Consider the following 17,025-nt stretch of genomic DNA (forward strand, 5'->3'; position numbering starts at 1 on the left):
ATAGAGCAAAATGACAACGGCACCCGGGATTCCCAGCGAGTCTCCCATGCCAGTACTAACCAGGCCCTAAGCTGGGTAGCAGTCTGCGATCTTACGAGAGCAGGCTCGTTCAGCTTAGGACAGCCATTGACAGCTTCATGCTTTTTATACTGTGCATTTAAGCATCAATAAATCCTTTTCGGAATCGGAGAGGAAGGCATCAACAGAGCAAAATGTCAACAGCACCTTGGATTGCCAGCCAGTCTCCCATGCCTGTACTTGCCGGGCAGCAGTCTGCGATCTGACAAGAACAGGCACATTCAGCTTAGGATAGCCGTAGACGGCTTCACACCCTGTATACTGTGGATTTAAGCATCAATAAATCCTTTTCAGAATCGGAGCGGAAGGCGGCTACAGAGCAAAATGTCAACAACACCTGGGATTCCCAGCCAGTCTCCCATGCTGGTACCTATCGGGCCCTAAGCTGGGTAGCAGTCTGCGATCTGACGAGAGCAGGCGCGTTCAGCTTAGGATGGCCGTTGACAGCTTCACGCCCTTTATACTGTGCATTTAAGCATCAATAACTCCTTTTCCGAATCGGAGCGGAAGGCGGCAACAGATTAAAATGTCAACTGCACCCGGGATTCCCAGCCAGTCTCCCATGCTGGTACTTACCAGGCCCTAAGCTGGGTATCAGTCTGCGATCTGACGAGAGCAGGCGCATTCAGCTTAGGATGGCCGTTGACAGCTTCTCGCCCTTTATACTGTGCATTTAGGCATCAATAAATCCTTTTCGGAATCGGAACGGAAGGCGGCAACAGAGCAAAATGTCAACGGCAGACGGGATTCCCAGCCAGTGTCCCATGCCAGTACTTACCAGGCCCTAAGCTGGGTAGCAGTCTGCGATCTGACGAGAGCAGGCGCATTCAGCTTAGGATGGCCGTTGACAGGTTCACAGTTTGTATACTGTGCATTTAAGCATCAATAAATCCTTTTCGGAATCGGAACGGAAGGCGGCAACGGAGCAAAATGTCAACGGCAGCCGGGATTCCCAGCCAGTGTTCCACGCCGGTACTTACCGGGTCCTAAAATCTGTACCAGTCTGCTATCTGACGAGAGCAGGCGCGTTAAGCTTAGGATGGCCGTTGACAGCTTCACACCTTGTATACTGTGGATTTAAGCATCAATAAATTCTTTTCGGAATCGGAGCGGAAGGCAGCAATAGAGCAAAATGTCAATGGCAACCGGTATTCCCAGCCAGTCTCCCATGCCAGTACTTACCGGGCCCTAAGCTGGGTAGCAGTCTGCAATCTGACGAGAGCAGGCGCGTTCAGCTTAAGATGGCCATTGACAGCTTCATGCTTTTTATACTGTGCATTTAAGCATCAATAAATCCTTTTCGGAATCGGAACGGAAGGCGGCAACAGAGCAAAATGTCAACTGCACCCGGATTCCCAGCCAGTCTCCCATGCCGGTACTTACTGGGCCCTAAGCTGGGTAGCGGTCTGCGATCTGACAAGAGCAGGCGCGTTCAGCTTAGGATGGCCGTTGACATCTTCACACCTTGTATATTGTGGATTTAAGCATCAATAAATATTTTTATTAATCGGAGAGGAAGGCGGCAACAGAGCAAAATGTCAATGGCACCTTGTATTGCCAGCCAGTCTCCCATGCTGGTAACTGCCGGGCAGCAGTCTGTGATCTGAGGAGAGCAGGCACGTTCAGGCTTAGGATGGCCATTGACAGCTTCACACCCTGTGTATTGTGGATTTAAGCATCAATAAATCCTTTTCCAAATCGGAGCGGAAGGCGGCAACAGATTAAAATGTCAACTGCACCCGGGATTCCCAGCCAGTCTCCCATGTTGGTACTTACTGGGCCCTAAGCTGGGTAGATGTCTGCGATCTGACGAGAGCAGGCGCGTTCAGCTTAGGATGGCCGTTGACAGCTTCACACTTTGTATACTGTGGACTTAAGCATCAATAAATAATTTTCGGACTCGAAGCAGAAACAGAGCAAAATGTCAACTCCACCCGGGATTCCCAGCCAGTCTCCCATGCTGGTACTTACCAGGCCCGAAGCTGGGTAGCAGTCTGCGATCTGACGAGAACAGGCGCATTCAGCTTAGGATGGCCGTAGACATCTTCACACCCTGTATACTGTGGATTTAAGCATCAATAAATCCTTTTCGGAATCGGAGCGTTAGGCGGCAACAGAGCAAAATGTCAACGACACCTGGGATTCCCAGCCAGTCTCCCATGCTGGTACTTTCCGAGCCCTAAGCTGGGTAGCAGTCTGCGATCTGACGAGAGCAGGCACGTTCAGCTTAGGATGGCCGTTGACAGCTTCTTGCCCTTTATACTGTGCATTTAAGCATCAATAAATCCTTTTCGGAATCGGAAACGGAAACGGAAGGCGGCAACAGAGCAAAATGTCAACGGCAGCCGGGATTCCCAGCCAGTGTCCCATGCCGGTACTTACCGGGCCCTAAGATCTGTACCAGTCTGCGATCTGTCAAGAGCAGGCGCGTTAAGCTTAGGATGGCCGTCGACAGCTTCACACCTTGTATACTGTGGATTTAAGCATCAATAAATTCTTTTCGGAATCGGAGCGGAAAGCAGCAATAGAGCAAAATGTCAACGGCACCCGGGATTCCCAGCCAGTCTCCCATGCTGGTACTTACCGGGCCCTAAGCTGGGTAGCAGTCTGCGATCTGACGAGAGCAGGCGCGTTCAGCTTAGGATGGCCATAGACAGCTTCATGCTTTTTATACTGTGCATTTAAGCATCAATAAATCCTTTTCGGAATCGGAGAGGAAGGCGGCAACAGAGCAAAATGTCAATAGCACCTTGGATTGCCAGCCAGTCTCCCATGCCCGTACTTGCCGGGCAGCAGTCTGCGATCTGACAAGAACAGGCACATTCAGCTTAGGATAGCCGTAGACGGCTTCACACCCTGTATACTGTGGATTTAAGCATCAATAAATCCTTTTCGGAATCGGAGCGGAAGGCGGCTACAGAGCAAAATGTCAACAACACCTGGGATTCCCAGCCAGTCTCCCATGCTGGTACTTACCGGGCCCTAAGCTGGGTAGCAGTCTGCGATCTGACGAGAGCAGGCGCGTTCAGCTTAGGATGGCCGTTGACAGCTTCACGCCCTTTATACTGTGCATTTAAGCATCAATAAATCCTTTTCCGAATCGCAGCGGAAGGCAGCAACAGATTAAAATGTCAACTGCACCCGGGATTCCCAGCCAGTCTCCCATGCTGGTACTTACCAGGCCCTAAGCTAGGTAGCAGTCTGCGATCTGACGAGAGCAGGCGCGTTCAGCTTAGGATGGCCGTTGACAGCTTCACACTTTGTATACTGTGCATTTAAGCATCAATAAATCCTTTTCGGAATCGGAACTGAAGGCGGCATAAGAGCAAAATGTCAACGGCAACCGGGATTCCCAGCCAGTCTCCCATGCCAGTACTTACCGGGCCCAAAGCTGGGTAGCAGTCTGCGATGTGACGAGAGCAGGCGCGTTCAGCTTAGGATGGCCATTGACAGCTTCATGATTTTTATACTGCGCATTTAAGCATCAATAAATCCTTTTTCGAAATCGGAGCGGAAGGCGGCAACAGAGCAAAATGTCAACTGCACCCGGGATTCCCAGCCAGTCTCCCATGCCGGTACTTACTGGGCCCTAAGCTGGGTAGCAGTCTGCAATCTGACGAGAGCAGGAGCGTTCAGCTTAGGATGGCCGTTGACAGCTTCTCGCCTTTTATACTGTGCATTTAGGCATCAATAAATCCTTTTCGGAATCGGAACGGAAGGCGGCAACAGAGCAAAATGTCAACGGCAGCCGAGATTCCCAGCCAGTGTCCCATGCCAGTACTCACCAGGCCCTAAGCTGGGTAGCAGTCTGCGATCTGACGAGAGCAGGCGCGTTCAGCTTAGGATGGCCATTGACAGCTTCATGATTTTTATACTGTGCATTTAAGCATCAATAAATCCTTTTCGGAATCGGAACGGAAGGCGGCAACAGAGCATAATGTCAACTGCACCCGGGATTCCCAGGTGCATTTAAGCATCAATAAATATTTTTATTAATCGGAGAGGAAGGCGGCAACAAAGCAAAATGTCAACGGCACCTTGGATTGCCAGCCAGTCTCCCATGCCGGTAACTGCCGGGCAGCGGTCTGTGATCTGAGGAGAGCAGGCATGTTCAGGCTTAGGATGGCCGTTGACAGCTTCACACCCTGTGTATTGTGGATTTAAGCATCAATAAATCCTTTTCCGAATCGGAGCGGAAGGCGGCAACAGATTAAAATGTCAACTGCACCCGGGATTCCCAGCCAGTCTCCCATGCTGGTACTTACCAGGCCCTAAGCTGGGTAGAAGTCTGCGATCTGACGAGAGCAGGCGCGTTCAGCTTAGGATGGCCTTTGACAGCTTCACACTTTGTATACTGTGGATTTTAAGTATCAATAAATAATTTTCAGACTCGTAGCAGAAACAGAGCAAAATGGCAACTCCACCCAGGATTCCCAGCCAGTCTCCCATGCTGGTACTTACCAGGCCCGAAGCTGGGTAGCAGTCTGCGATCTGACGAGAACAGGCGCATTCAGCTTAGGATGGCCGTAGACATCTTCACACCCTGTATACTGTGGATTTAAGCATCAATAAATCCTTTTCGGAATCGGAGCGTAAGGCGGCAACAGAGCAAAATGTCAACGACACCTGGGATTCCCAGCCAGTCTCCCATGCTGGTACTTACCGGGCCCTAAGCTGGGTATCAGTCTGCGATCTCACGAGAGCAGGCGCGTTCAGCTTAGGATGGCCGTTGACAGCTTCACGCCCTTTATACTGTGCATTTAAGCATCAATAAATCCTTTTCCGAATCGGAGCAGAAGGCGGCAACAGATTAAAATGTCAACTGCACCCGGGATTCCCAGCCAGTCTCCCATGCTGGTACTTACCAGGCCCTAAGCTGGGTAGCAGTCTGCGATCTGACAAAAGCAGGCGCGTTCAGCTTAAGATGGCCGTTGACAGCTTCGCAATTTATATACTGTGCATTTAAGCATCAATAAATCCTTTTCGGAATCGAAACGGAAGGCGGCAACAGAGCAAAATGTCAACTGCACCCGGGATTCCCAGCCAGTCTCCCATGCCGGTACTTACTGGGCCCTAAGCTGGGTAGCAGTCTGCGATCTGACGAGAGCAGGCGCGTTCAGCTTAGGATGGCCGTTGACAGCTTCACACTTTGTATACTGTGGATTTAAGCATCAATAAATAATTTTCGGAATCGGAGCAGAAGCAGAGCAAAATGTTAACAGCACCCGGGATTCCCAGCCAGTCTCCCTAGCTGGTACTTACCAGGCCCGAAGATGGGTAGCAGTCTGCGATCTGACGAGAACAGGCGCATTCAGCTTAGGATGGCCGTAGACATCTTCACACCCTGTATACTGTGGATTTAAGCATCAATAAATCCTTTTTCGGAATCGGAGCGGAAGGCGGCAACAGAGCAAAATGTCGACGACACCTGGGATTCCCAGCCAGTCTCCCATGCTGGTACTTACCGAGCCCTAAGCTGGGTAGCAGTCTGCGATCTGATGAGAGCAGGCGCGTTCAGCTTAGGATGGCCGTTGACAGCTTCTCGACCTTTATACTGTGCATTTAGGCATCAATAAATCCTTTTCGGAATCGGAACGGAAGGCGGCAACAGAGCAAAATGTCAATGGCAGCCGGGATTCCCAGCCAGTGTCCCATGCCGGTACTTACCGGGCCCTAAGATCTGTACCAGTCTGCGATCTGACGAGAGCAGGCGCGTTAAGCTTAGGATGGCCGTCGACAGCTTCACACCTTGTATACTGTGGATTTAAGCATCAATAAAAAAAATTTTTAATCGGAGAGGAAGGCGGCAACAGATCAAAATGTCTATAGCACCTTCGATTGCCAGCCAGTCTCCCATGCCCGTACTTGCCGGGCAGCAGTCTGCGATCTGACAAGAACAGGCGCATTCAGCTTAGGATAGCCGTAGACGGCTTCACACCCTGTATATTGTGGATTTAAGTATCAATAAATCCTTTTCGGAATCGGAGCAAAATGTCTACAGAGCTACAGAGCAAAATGTCAACAACACCTGAGATTCCCAGCCAGTCTCCCATGCTGGTACTTACCAGGCCCTAAGCTGGGTAGCAGCCTGCGATCTGACAAGAGCAGGCACGTTCAGCTTAGGATGGCCGTTGACAGCTTCTTGCACTTTATACTGTGCATTTAAGCATCAATAAATCCTTTTCGGAATCGGAAACGGAAGGCGGCAACAGAGCAAAATGTCAACGGCAGTCGGGATTCCCAGCCAGTGTCCCATGCCAGTACTTACCGGGCCCTAAGATCTGTACCAGTCTGCGATCTGACAAGAGCAGGCGCGTTAAGCTTAGGATGGCCGTCGACAGCTTCACACCTTGTATACTGTGGATTTAAGCATCAATAAATCCTTTTCGAAATCGGAGCGTAAGGCGGCAACAGAGCAAAAGGTCAACGACACCTGGGATTCCCAGCCAGTCTCCCATGCTGGTACTTACCGGGCCCTAAGCTGGGTAGCAGTCTGCGATCTGACGAGAGCAGGCGCGTTCAGCTTAGGACAGCCATTGACAGCTTCATGCTTTTTATACTGTGCATTTAAGCATCAATAAATCCTTTTCGGAATCAGAGAGGAAGGCGGCAACAGAGCAAAATGTCAATAGCACCTTGGATTGCCAGCCAGTCTCCCATGCCCGTACTTGCCGGGCAGCAGTCTGCGATCTGACAAGAACAGGCACATTCAGCTTAGGATGGCCATTGACAGCTTCATGATTTTTATACTGTGCATTTAAGCATCAATAAATCCTTTTCGGAATCGAAACGGAAGGCGGCAACAGAGCAAAATGTCAACTACACCCGGGATTCCCAGCCAGTCTCCCATGCCGGTACTTAATGGGCCCTAGGCTGGGTAGCAGCCTTCGATCTGACGAGAGCAGGCGCGTTCAGCTTAGGATGGCCATTGACAGATTCATGCTTTTTATACTGTGCATTTAAGCATCAATAAATCCTTTTCGGAATCGGAACGGAAGGCGGCAACAGAGCATAATGTCAACTGCACCCGGGATTCCCAGCCAGTCTCCCATGCCGGTACTTACTGGGCCCTAAGCTGGGTAGCAGTCTGCGATCTGACGAGAGCAGGCGCGTTCAGCTTAGGATGGCCGTTGACATCTTCACGCCTTGTATACTGTGGATTTAAGCATCAATAAATATTTTTATTAATCGGAGAGGAAGGCGGCAACAAAGCAAAATGTCAACGGCACCTTGGATTGCCAGCCAGTCTCCCATGCCGGTAACTGCCGGGCAGCAGTCTGCGATCTGAGGAGAGCAGGCACGTTCAGGCTTAGGATGGCCGTTGACAGCTTCACACCCTGTGTATTGTGGATTTAAGCATCAATAAATCCTTTTCGAAATCGGAGCGTAAGGCGGCAACAGAGCAAAAGGTCAACGACACCTGGGATTCCCAGCCAGTCTCCCATGCTGGTACTTACCAAGCCCTAAGCTGGGTAGCAGTCTGCGATCTGACGAGAGCAGGCACGTTCAGCTTAGGATGGCCGTTGACAGCTTCTCGCCCTTTATACTGTGCATTTAAGCATCAATAAATCCTTTTCGGAATCGGAAACGGAAGGCGGCAACAGAGCAAAATGTCAACGGCAGCCGGGATTCCCAGCCAGTGTCCCATGCCAGTACTTACCAGGCCCTAAGCTGGGTAGCAGTCTGCGATCTGACGAGAGAAGGCACGTTCAGCTTAGGATGGCCGTTGACAGCTTCTCGCCCTTTATACTGTGCATTTAAGCATCAATAAATCCTTTTCGGAATCGGAAACGGAAGGCGGCAACAGAGCAAAATGTCAACGGCAGCCGGGATTCCCAGCCAGTGTCCCATGCCGGTACTTACCGGGCCCTAAGATCTGTACCAGTCTGCGATCTGACAAGAGCAGGCGCGTTAAGCTTAGGATGGCCGTCGACAGCTTCACACCTTGTATACTGTGGATTTAAGCATCAATAAATTCTTTTCGGAATCGGAGCGGAAAGCAGCAATAGAGCAAAATGGCAACAGCACCCGGGATTCCCAGCCAGTCTCCCATGCTGGTACTTACCGGGCCCTAAGCTGGGTAGCAGTTGCGATCTGACGAGAGCAGGCGCGTTCAGCTTAGGATGGCCATTGACAGCTTCATGCTTTTTATACTGTGCATTTAAGCATCAATAAATCCTTTTCGGAATCGGAGAGGAAGGCGGCTACAGAGCAAAATGTCAACAACACCTGGGATTCCCAGCCAGTCTCCCATGCTGGTTATTACCGGGCCCTAAGCTGGGTAGCAGTCTGCGATCTGACGAGAGAAGGCGCGTTCAGCTTAGGATGGCCGTTGACAGCTTCACGCCCTTTATACTGTGCATTTAAGCATCAAAAAATCCTTTTCCGAATCGGAGCGGAAGGCAGCAACAGATTAAAATGTCAACTGCACCCGGGATTCCCAGCCAGTCTCCCATGCTGGTACTTACCAGGCCCTAAGCTGGGTAGCAGTCTGCGATCTGACGAGAGCAGGCGCGTTCAGCTTAGGATGGCCGTTGACAGCTTCACACTTTGTATACTGTGCATTTAAGCATCAATAAATCCTTTTCGGAATCGGAACTGAAGGCGGCATAAGAGCAAAATGTCAACGGCAACCGGGATTCCCAGCCAGTCTCCCATGCCGGAAATTACTGGGCCCTAAGCTGGGTAGCAGTCTGCAATCTGAAGAGAGCAGGCGCGTTCAGCTTAGGATGGCCGTTGACAGCTTCTCGCCCTTTATACTGTGCATTTAGGCATCAATAAATCCTTTTCGGAATCGGAACGGAAGGCGGCAACAGAGCAAAATGTCAACGGCAGACGGGATTCCCAGCCAGTGTCCCATGCCAGTACTTACCAGGCCCTAAGCTGGGTAGCAGTCTGCGATCTGACGAGAGCAGGCGCGTTCAGCTTAGGATGGCCATTGACAGCTTCATGCTTTTTATACTGTGCATTTAAGCATCAATAAATCCTTTTCGGAATCGGAACGGAAGCGGCAACAGAGCATAATGTCAACTGCACCCGGGATTCCCAGCCAGTCTCCCATGCCGGTACTTACTGGGCCCTAAGCTGGGTAGCAGTCTGCGATCTGACGAGAGCAGGCGCGTTCAGCTTAGGATGGCCGTTGACAGCTTCACGCCCTTTATACTGTGCATTTAAGCATCAATAAATCCTTTTCCGAATCAGAGCGGAAGGCGGCAACAGATTAAAATGTCAACTGCACCCGGGATTCCCAGCCAGTCTCCCATGCTGGTACTTACCAGGCCCTAAGCTGGGTAGCAGTCTGCGATCTGACGAGAGCAGGCGCGTTCAGCTTAGGATGGCCGTTGACAGCTTCACGCCCTTTATACTGTGCATTTAAGCATCAATAAATCCTTTTCCGAATCAGAGCGGAAGGCGGCAACAGATTAAAATGTCAACTGCACCCGGGATTCCCAGCCAGTCTCCCATGCTGGTACTTACCAGGCCCTAAGCTGGGTATCAGTCTGCGATCTGACGAGAGCAGGCGCATTCAGCTTAGGATGGCCGTTGACAGGTTCACACTTTGTATACTGTGCATTTAAGCATCTATAAATCCTTTTCGGAATCGGAACGGAAGGCGGCAACAGAGCAAAATGTCAACGGCAGCCGGGATTCCCAGCCAGTGTCCCATGCCGGTACTTACCGGGCCCTAAGATCTGTACCAGTCTGCGATCTGACGAGAGCAGGCGCGTTAAGCTTAGGATGGCCGTTGACAGCTTCACACCTTGTATACTGTGGATTTAAGCATCAATAAATTATTTTCGGAATCAGAGCGGAAGGCAGCAATAGAGCAAAATATCAATGGCAACTGGTATTCCCAGCCAGTCTCCCATGCCAGTACTTACCGGGCCCTAAGCTGGGTAGCAGTCTGCAATCTGACGAGAGCAGGCGCGTTCAGCTTAGGATGGCCATTGACAGCTTCGTGCTTTTTATACTGTGCATTTAAGCATCAATAAATCCTTTTCGGAATCGGAACGGAAGGCGGCAACAGAGCAAAATGTCAACTGCACCCGGATTCCCAGCCAGTCTCCCATGCCGGTACTTACTGGGCCCTAAGCTGGGTAGCGGTCTGCGATCTGACGAGAGCAGGCACGTTCAGCTTAGGATGGCCATTGACATCTTCACGCCTTGTATATTGTGGATTTAAGCATCAATAAATATTTTTATTAATCGGAGAGGAAGGCGGCAACAGAGCAAAATGTCAATGGCACCTTGTATTGCCAGCCAGTCTCCCATGCCGGTAACTGCCGGGCAGCAGTCTGTGATCTGAGGAGAGCAGGCACGTTCAGGCTTAGGATGGCCGTTGACAGCTTCACACCCTGTGTATTGTGGATTTAAGCATCAATAAATCCTTTTCCGAATCAGAGCGGAAGGCGGCAACAGATTAAAATGTCAACTGCACCCGGGATTCCCAGCCAGTCTCCCATGCTGGTACTTACCAGGCCCTAAGCTGGGTAGAAGTCTGCGATCTGACGAGAGCAGGCGCGTTCAGCTTAGGATGGCCGTTGACAGCTTCACACCCTGTGTATTGTGGATTTAAGCATCAATAAATCCTTTTCCGAATCGGAGCGGAAGGCGGCAACAGATTAAAGGGTCAACTGCACCTGGGATTCCCAGCCAGTCTTCCATTCTGGTACTTACCAGGCCCTATGCTGGGTAGCAGTCTGCGATCTGACGAGAGCAGGCGCATTCAGCTTAGGATGGCCGTTGACAGCTTCACACTTTGTATACTGTGGATTTAAGCATCAATAAATAATTTTCAGAATCGGAGCAGAAACAGAGCAAAATGTAAACTGCACCCGGGATTCCCAGCCAGTCTCCCATGCTGGTACTTACCACTCCCGAAGCTGGGTAGCAGTCTGCGATCTGACGAGAACAGGCGCATTCAGCTTAGGATGGCCGTAGACATCTTCACAGCCTGTATACTGTGGATTTAAGCATCAATAAATCCTTTTCGAAATCGGAGCGTAAGGCGGCAACAGAGCAAAAGGTCAACGACACCTGGGATTCCCAGCCAGTCTCCCATGCTGGTACTTACCAAGCCCTAAGCTGGGTAGCAGTCTGCGATCTGACGAGAGCAGGCACGTTCAGCTTAGGATGGCCGTTGACAGCTTCTCGCCCTTTATACTGTGCATTTAAGCATCAATAAATCCTTTTCGGAATCGGAAACGGAAGGCGGCAACAGAGCAAAATGTCAACGGCAGCCGGGATTCCCAGCCAGTGTCCCATGCCAGTACTTACCAGGCCCTAAGCTGGGTAGCAGTCTGCGATCTGACGAGAGCAGGCACGTTCAGCTTAGGATGGCCGTTGACAGCTTCTCGCCCTTTATACTGTGCATTTAAGCATCAATAAATCCTTTTCGGAATCGGAAACGGAAGGCGGCAACAGAGCAAAATGTCAACGGCAGCCGGGATTCCCAGCCAGTGTCCCATGCCGGTACTTACCGGGCCCTAAGATCTGTACCAGTCTGCGATCTGACAAGAGCAGGCGCGTTAAGCTTAGGATGGCCGTCGACAGCTTCACACCTTGTATACTGTGGATTTAAGCATCAATAAATTCTTTTCGGAATTGGAGCGGAAAGCAGCAATAGAGCAAAATGGCAACGGCACCCGGGATTCCCAGCCAGTCTCCCATGCTGGTACTTATCGGGCCCTAAGCTGGGTAGCAGTTGCGATCTGACGAGAGCAGGCGCGTTCAGCTTAGGATGGCCATTGACAGCTTCATGCTTTTTATACTGTGCATTTAAGCATCAATAAATCCTTTTCGGAATCGGAGAGGAAGGCGGCTACAGAGCAAAATGTCAACAACACCTGGGATTCCCAGCCAGTCTCCCATGCTGGTTATTACCGGGCCCTAAGCTGGGTAGCAGTCTGCGATCTGACGAGAGCAGGCGCGTTCAGCTTAGGATGGCCGTTGACAGCTTCACGCCCTTTATACTGTGCATTTAAGCATCAAAAAATCCTTTTCCGAATCGGAGCGGAAGGCAGCAACAGATTAAAATGTCAACTGCACCCGGGATTCCCAGCCAGTCTCCCATGCTGGTACTTACCAGGCCCTAAGCTGGGTAGCAGTCTGCGATCTGACGAGAGCAGGCGCGTTCAGCTTAGGATGGCCGTTGACAGCTTCACACTTTGTATACTGTGCATTTAAGCATCAATAAATCCTTTTCGGAATCGGAACTGAAGGCGGCATAAGAGCAAAATGTCAACGGCAACCGGGATTCCCAGCCAGTCTCCCATGCCGGAAATTACTGGGCCCTAAGCTGGGTAGCAGTCTGCAATCTGAAGAGAGCAGGCGCGTTCAGCTTAGGATGGCCGTTGACAGCTTCTCGCCCTTTATACTGTGCATTTAGGCATCAATAAATCCTTTTCGGAATCGGAACGGAAGGCGGCAACAGAGCAAAATGTCAACGGCAGACGGGATTCCCAGCCAGTGTCCCATGCCAGTACTTACCAGGCCCTAAGCTGGGTAGCAGTCTGCGATCTGACGAGAGCAGGCGCGTTCAGCTTAGGATGGCCATTGACAGCTTCATGCTTTTTATACTGTGCATTTAAGCATCAATAAATCCTTTTCGGAATCGGAACGGAAGCGGCAACAGAGCATAATGTCAACTGCACCCGGGATTCCCAGCCAGTCTCCCATGCCGGTACTTACTGGGCCCTAAGCTGGGTAGCAGTCTGCGATCTGACGAGAGCAGGCGCGTTCAGCTTAGGATGGCCGTTGACATCTTCACGCCTTGTATACTGTGGATTTAAGCATCAATAAATATTTTTATTAATCGGAGAGGAAGGCGGCAACAAAGCAAAATGTCAACGGCACCTTGGATTGCCAGCCAGTGTCCCATGCCGGTAACTGCCGGGCAGCAGTCTGCGATCTGAGGAGAACAGGCACGTTCAGGCTTAGGATGGCCGTTGACAGCTTCACACCCTGTGTATTGTGGATTTAAGCATCAACAAATCCTTTTCCGAATCGGAGCGGAAGGCGGCAACAGAGTAAAGTGTCAACTGCACCCGGGATTCCCAGCCAGTCTCCCATGCTGGTACTTACCAGGCCCTAAGCTGGGTAGCAGTCTGCGATCTGACGAGAGCAGGCGCGTTCAGCTTAGGATGGCCGTTGACAGCTTCACAATTTGTATACTGTGGATTTAAGCATCAATAAATAATTTTCGGAATCGGAGCAGAAACAGAGCAAAATGTCAACTGCACCCGGGATTCCCAGCCAGTCTCCCATGCTGGTACTTACCGGACCCTAAGCTGGGTAGCAGCCTGCAATCTGACGAGAGCAGGCACGTTCAGCTTAGGATGGCCGTTGACAGCTTCTCGCCCTTTATACTGTGCATTTAAGCATCAATAAATCCTTTTCGGAATCGGAAACGGAAGGCGGCAACAGAGCAAAATGTCAACGGCAGCCGGGATTCCCAGCCAGTGTCCCATGCCGGTACTTACCGGGCCCAAAGATCTGTACCAGTCTGCGATCTGACAAGAGCAGGCGCGTTAAGCTTAGGATGGCCGTCGACAGCTTCACACCTTGTATACTGTGGATTTAAGCATCAATAAATCCTTTTCGGAATCGGAGCGTAAGGCGGCAACAGAGCAAAATGTCAACGACACCTGGGATTCCCAGCCAGTCTCCCATGCTGGTACTTTCCGAGCCCTAAGCTGGGTAGCAGTCTGCGATCTGACGAGAGCAGGCACGTTCAGCTTAGGATGGCCGTTGACAGCTTCTTGCCCTTTATACTGTGCATTTAAGCATCAATAAATCCTTTTCGGAATCGGAAACGGAAACGGAAGGCGGCAACAGAGCAAAATGTCAACGGCAGCCGGGATTCCCAGCCAGTGTCCCATGCCGGTACTTACCGGGCCCTAAGATCTGTACCAGTCTGCGATCTGTCAAGAGCAGGCGCGTTAAGCTTAGGATGGCCGTCGACAGCTTCACACCTTGTATACTGTGGATTTAAGCATCAATAAATTCTTTTCGGAATCGGAGCGGAAAGCAGCAATAGAGCAAAATGTCAACGGCACCCGGGATTCCCAGCCAGTCTCCCATGCTGGTACTTACCGGGCCCTAAGCTGGGTAGCAGTCTGCGATCTGACGAGAGCAGGCGCGTTCAGCTTAGGATGGCCATAGACAGCTTCATGCTTTTTATACTGTGCATTTAAGCATCGATAAATCATTTTCGGAATCGGAGAGGAAGGCGGCAACAGAGCAAAATGTCAATAGCACCTTGGTTTGCCAGCCAGTCTCCCATGCCCGTACTTGCCGGGCAGCAGTCTGCGATCTGACAAGAACAGGCACATTCAGCTTAGGATAGCCGTAGACGGCTTCACACCCTGTATACTGTGGATTTAAGCATCAATAAATCCTTTTCGGAATCGGAGCGGAAGGCGGCTACAGAGCAAAATGTCAACAACACCTGGGATTCCCAGCCAGTCTCCCATGCTGGTACTTACCGGGCCCTAAGCTGGGTAGCAGTCTGCGATCTGACGAGAGCAGGCGCGTTCAGCTTAGGATGGCCGTTGACAGCTTCACGCCCTTTATACTGTGCATTTAAGCATCAATAAATCCTTTTCCGAATCGGAGCGGAAGGCAGCAACAGATTAAAATGTCAACTGCACCCGGGATTCCCAGCCAGTCTCCCATGCTGGTACTTACCAGGCCCTAAGCTGGGTAGCAGTCTGCGATCTGACGAGAGCAGGCGCGTTCAGCTTAGGATGGCCGTTGACAGCTTCACACTTTGTATACTGTGCATTTAAGCATCAATAAATCCTTTTCGGAATCGGAACTGAAGGCGGCATAAGAGCAAAATGTCAACGGCAACCGGGATTCCCAGCCAATCTCCCATGCCAGTACTTACCGGGCCCTAAGCTGGGTAGCAGTCTGCAATCTGATGAGAGCAGGCGCGTTCAGCTTAGGATGGCCGTTGACAGCTTCTCGCCCTTTATACTGTGCATTTAGGCATCAATAAATCCTTTTCGGAATCGGAACGGAAGGCGGCAACATGTCGACGGCAGCCGGGATTCCCAGCCAGTGTCCCATGCCAGTACTTACCAGGCCCTAAGCTGGGTAGCAGTCTGCGATCTGACGAGAGCAGGCGCGTTCAGCTTAGGATGGCCATTGACAGCTTCATGATTTTTATACTGTGCATTTAAGCATCAATAAATCCTTTTCGTAATCGGAACGGAAGGCGGCAACAGAGCAAAATGTCAACTACACCCGGGATTCCCAGCCAGTCTCCCATGCCGGTACTTAATGGGCCCTAGGCTGGGTAGCAGTCTGCGATCTGACGAGAGCAGGCGCGTTCAGCTTAGGATGGCCGTTGACAGCTTCACGCCCTTTATACTGTGCATTTAAGCATCAATAAATCCTTTTCCGAATCGGAGCGGAAGGCGGCAACAGATTAATATGGCAACTGCACCCGGGATTCCCAGCCAGTCTCCCATGCTGGTACTTACCAGGCCCTAAGCTGGGTATCAGTCTGCGATCTGACGAGAGCAGGCGCGTTCAGCTTAGGATGGCCGTTGACAGCTTCACACTTTGTATACTGTGCATTTAAGCATCAATAAATCCTTTTCGGAATCGGAAATGAAGGCGGCATAAGAGCAAAATGTCAACGGCAACCGGGATTCCCAGCCAGTCTCCCATGCCAGTACTTACCGGGCCCTAAGCTGGGTAGCAGTCTGCGATGTGACGAGAGCAGGCGCGTCCAGCTTAGGATGGCCATTGACAGCTTCATGATTTTTATACTGCGCATTTAAGCATCAATAAATCCTTTTCGGAATCGGAGCGGAAGGCGGCTACAGAGCAAAATGTCAACAACACCTGGGATTCCCAGCCAGTCTCCCATGCTGGTACTTACCGGGCCCTAAGCTGGGTAGCAGTCTGCGATCTGACGAGAGCAGGCGCGTTCAGCTTAGGATGGCCGTTGACAGCTTCACGCCCTTTATACTGTGCATTTAAGCATCAATAAATCCTTTTCCGAATCGGAGCGGAAGGCAGCAACAGATTAAAATGTCAACTGCACCCGGGATTCCCAGCCAGTCTCCCATGCTGGTACTTACCAGGCCCTAAGCTGGGTAGCAGTCTGCGATCTGACGAGAGCAGGCGCGTTCAGCTTAGGATGGCCGTTGACAGCTTCACACTTTGTATACTGTGCATTTAAGCATCAATAAATCCTTTTCGGAATCGGAACTGAAGGCGGCATAAGAGCAAAATGTCAACGGCAACCGGGATTCCCAGCCAATCTCCCATGCCAGTACTTACCGGGCCCTAAGCTGGGTAGCAGTCTGCAATCTGATGAGAGCAGGCGCGTTCAGCTTAGGATGGCCGTTGACAGCTTCTCGCCCTTTATACTGTGCATTTAGGCATCAATAAATCCTTTTCGGAATCGGAACGGAAGGCGGCAACATGTCGACGGCAGCCGGGATTCCCAGCCAGTGTCCCATGCCAGTACTTACCAGGCCCTAAGCTGGGTAGCAGTCTGCGATCTGACGAGAGCAGGCGCGTTCAGCTTAGGATGGCCATTGACAGCTTCATGATTTTTATACTGTGCATTTAAGCATCAATAAATCCTTTTCGTAATCGGAACGGAAGGCGGCAACAGAGCAAAATGTCAACTACACCCGGGATTCCCAGCCAGTCTCCCATGCCGGTACTTAATGGGCCCTAGGCTGGGTAGCAGTCTGCGATCTGACGAGAGCAGGCGCGTTCAGCTTAGGATGGCCGTTGACAGCTTCACGCCCTTTATACTGTGCATTTAAGCATCAATAAATCCTTTTCCGAATCGGAGCGGAAGGCGGCAACAGATTAATATGGCAACTGCACCCGGGATTCCCAGCCAGTCTCCCATGCTGGTACTTACCAGGCCCTAAGCTGGGTATCAGTCTGCGATCTGACGAGAGCAGGCGCGTTCAG

General features: G+C 51.1%; 16 pseudogenes; all 16 read right to left on the bottom strand.

Annotated features, from left to right (window-relative positions):
- Window positions 1-2,613: 2,613 nt before the first annotated feature.
- Window positions 2,614-2,733, bottom strand: LOC130335860 (5S ribosomal RNA; annotated as a pseudogene).
- Window positions 2,734-3,005: 272 nt separating this feature from the next.
- Window positions 3,006-3,125, bottom strand: LOC130319838 (5S ribosomal RNA; annotated as a pseudogene).
- Window positions 3,126-5,494: 2,369 nt separating this feature from the next.
- Window positions 5,495-5,614, bottom strand: LOC130352747 (5S ribosomal RNA; annotated as a pseudogene).
- A 1,872-nt stretch (window positions 5,615-7,486) lies between these two features.
- On the bottom strand, window positions 7,487-7,606 carry LOC130332739 (5S ribosomal RNA; annotated as a pseudogene).
- A 488-nt stretch (window positions 7,607-8,094) lies between these two features.
- Window positions 8,095-8,213, bottom strand: LOC130352263 (5S ribosomal RNA; annotated as a pseudogene).
- Window positions 8,214-8,497: 284 nt separating this feature from the next.
- LOC130350114 (5S ribosomal RNA) lies at window positions 8,498-8,617 on the bottom strand (annotated as a pseudogene).
- Window positions 8,618-9,304: 687 nt separating this feature from the next.
- Window positions 9,305-9,424, bottom strand: LOC130350124 (5S ribosomal RNA; annotated as a pseudogene).
- A 1,679-nt stretch (window positions 9,425-11,103) lies between these two features.
- LOC130332750 (5S ribosomal RNA) lies at window positions 11,104-11,223 on the bottom strand (annotated as a pseudogene).
- A 488-nt stretch (window positions 11,224-11,711) lies between these two features.
- LOC130352424 (5S ribosomal RNA) lies at window positions 11,712-11,830 on the bottom strand (annotated as a pseudogene).
- Window positions 11,831-12,114: 284 nt separating this feature from the next.
- Window positions 12,115-12,234, bottom strand: LOC130350135 (5S ribosomal RNA; annotated as a pseudogene).
- Window positions 12,235-13,112: 878 nt separating this feature from the next.
- On the bottom strand, window positions 13,113-13,232 carry LOC130350146 (5S ribosomal RNA; annotated as a pseudogene).
- An 891-nt stretch (window positions 13,233-14,123) lies between these two features.
- LOC130335838 (5S ribosomal RNA) lies at window positions 14,124-14,243 on the bottom strand (annotated as a pseudogene).
- A 272-nt stretch (window positions 14,244-14,515) lies between these two features.
- LOC130319849 (5S ribosomal RNA) lies at window positions 14,516-14,635 on the bottom strand (annotated as a pseudogene).
- An 82-nt stretch (window positions 14,636-14,717) lies between these two features.
- Window positions 14,718-14,837, bottom strand: LOC130350157 (5S ribosomal RNA; annotated as a pseudogene).
- Window positions 14,838-15,921: 1,084 nt separating this feature from the next.
- On the bottom strand, window positions 15,922-16,041 carry LOC130319860 (5S ribosomal RNA; annotated as a pseudogene).
- Window positions 16,042-16,123: 82 nt separating this feature from the next.
- Window positions 16,124-16,243, bottom strand: LOC130350168 (5S ribosomal RNA; annotated as a pseudogene).
- Between the last annotated feature and the right edge of the window lie 782 nt (window positions 16,244-17,025).

This window comes from Hyla sarda, chromosome 1 (assembly GCF_029499605.1).
Source record: "Hyla sarda isolate aHylSar1 chromosome 1, aHylSar1.hap1, whole genome shotgun sequence".
Taxonomy (NCBI): domain Eukaryota; kingdom Metazoa; phylum Chordata; class Amphibia; order Anura; family Hylidae; genus Hyla; species Hyla sarda.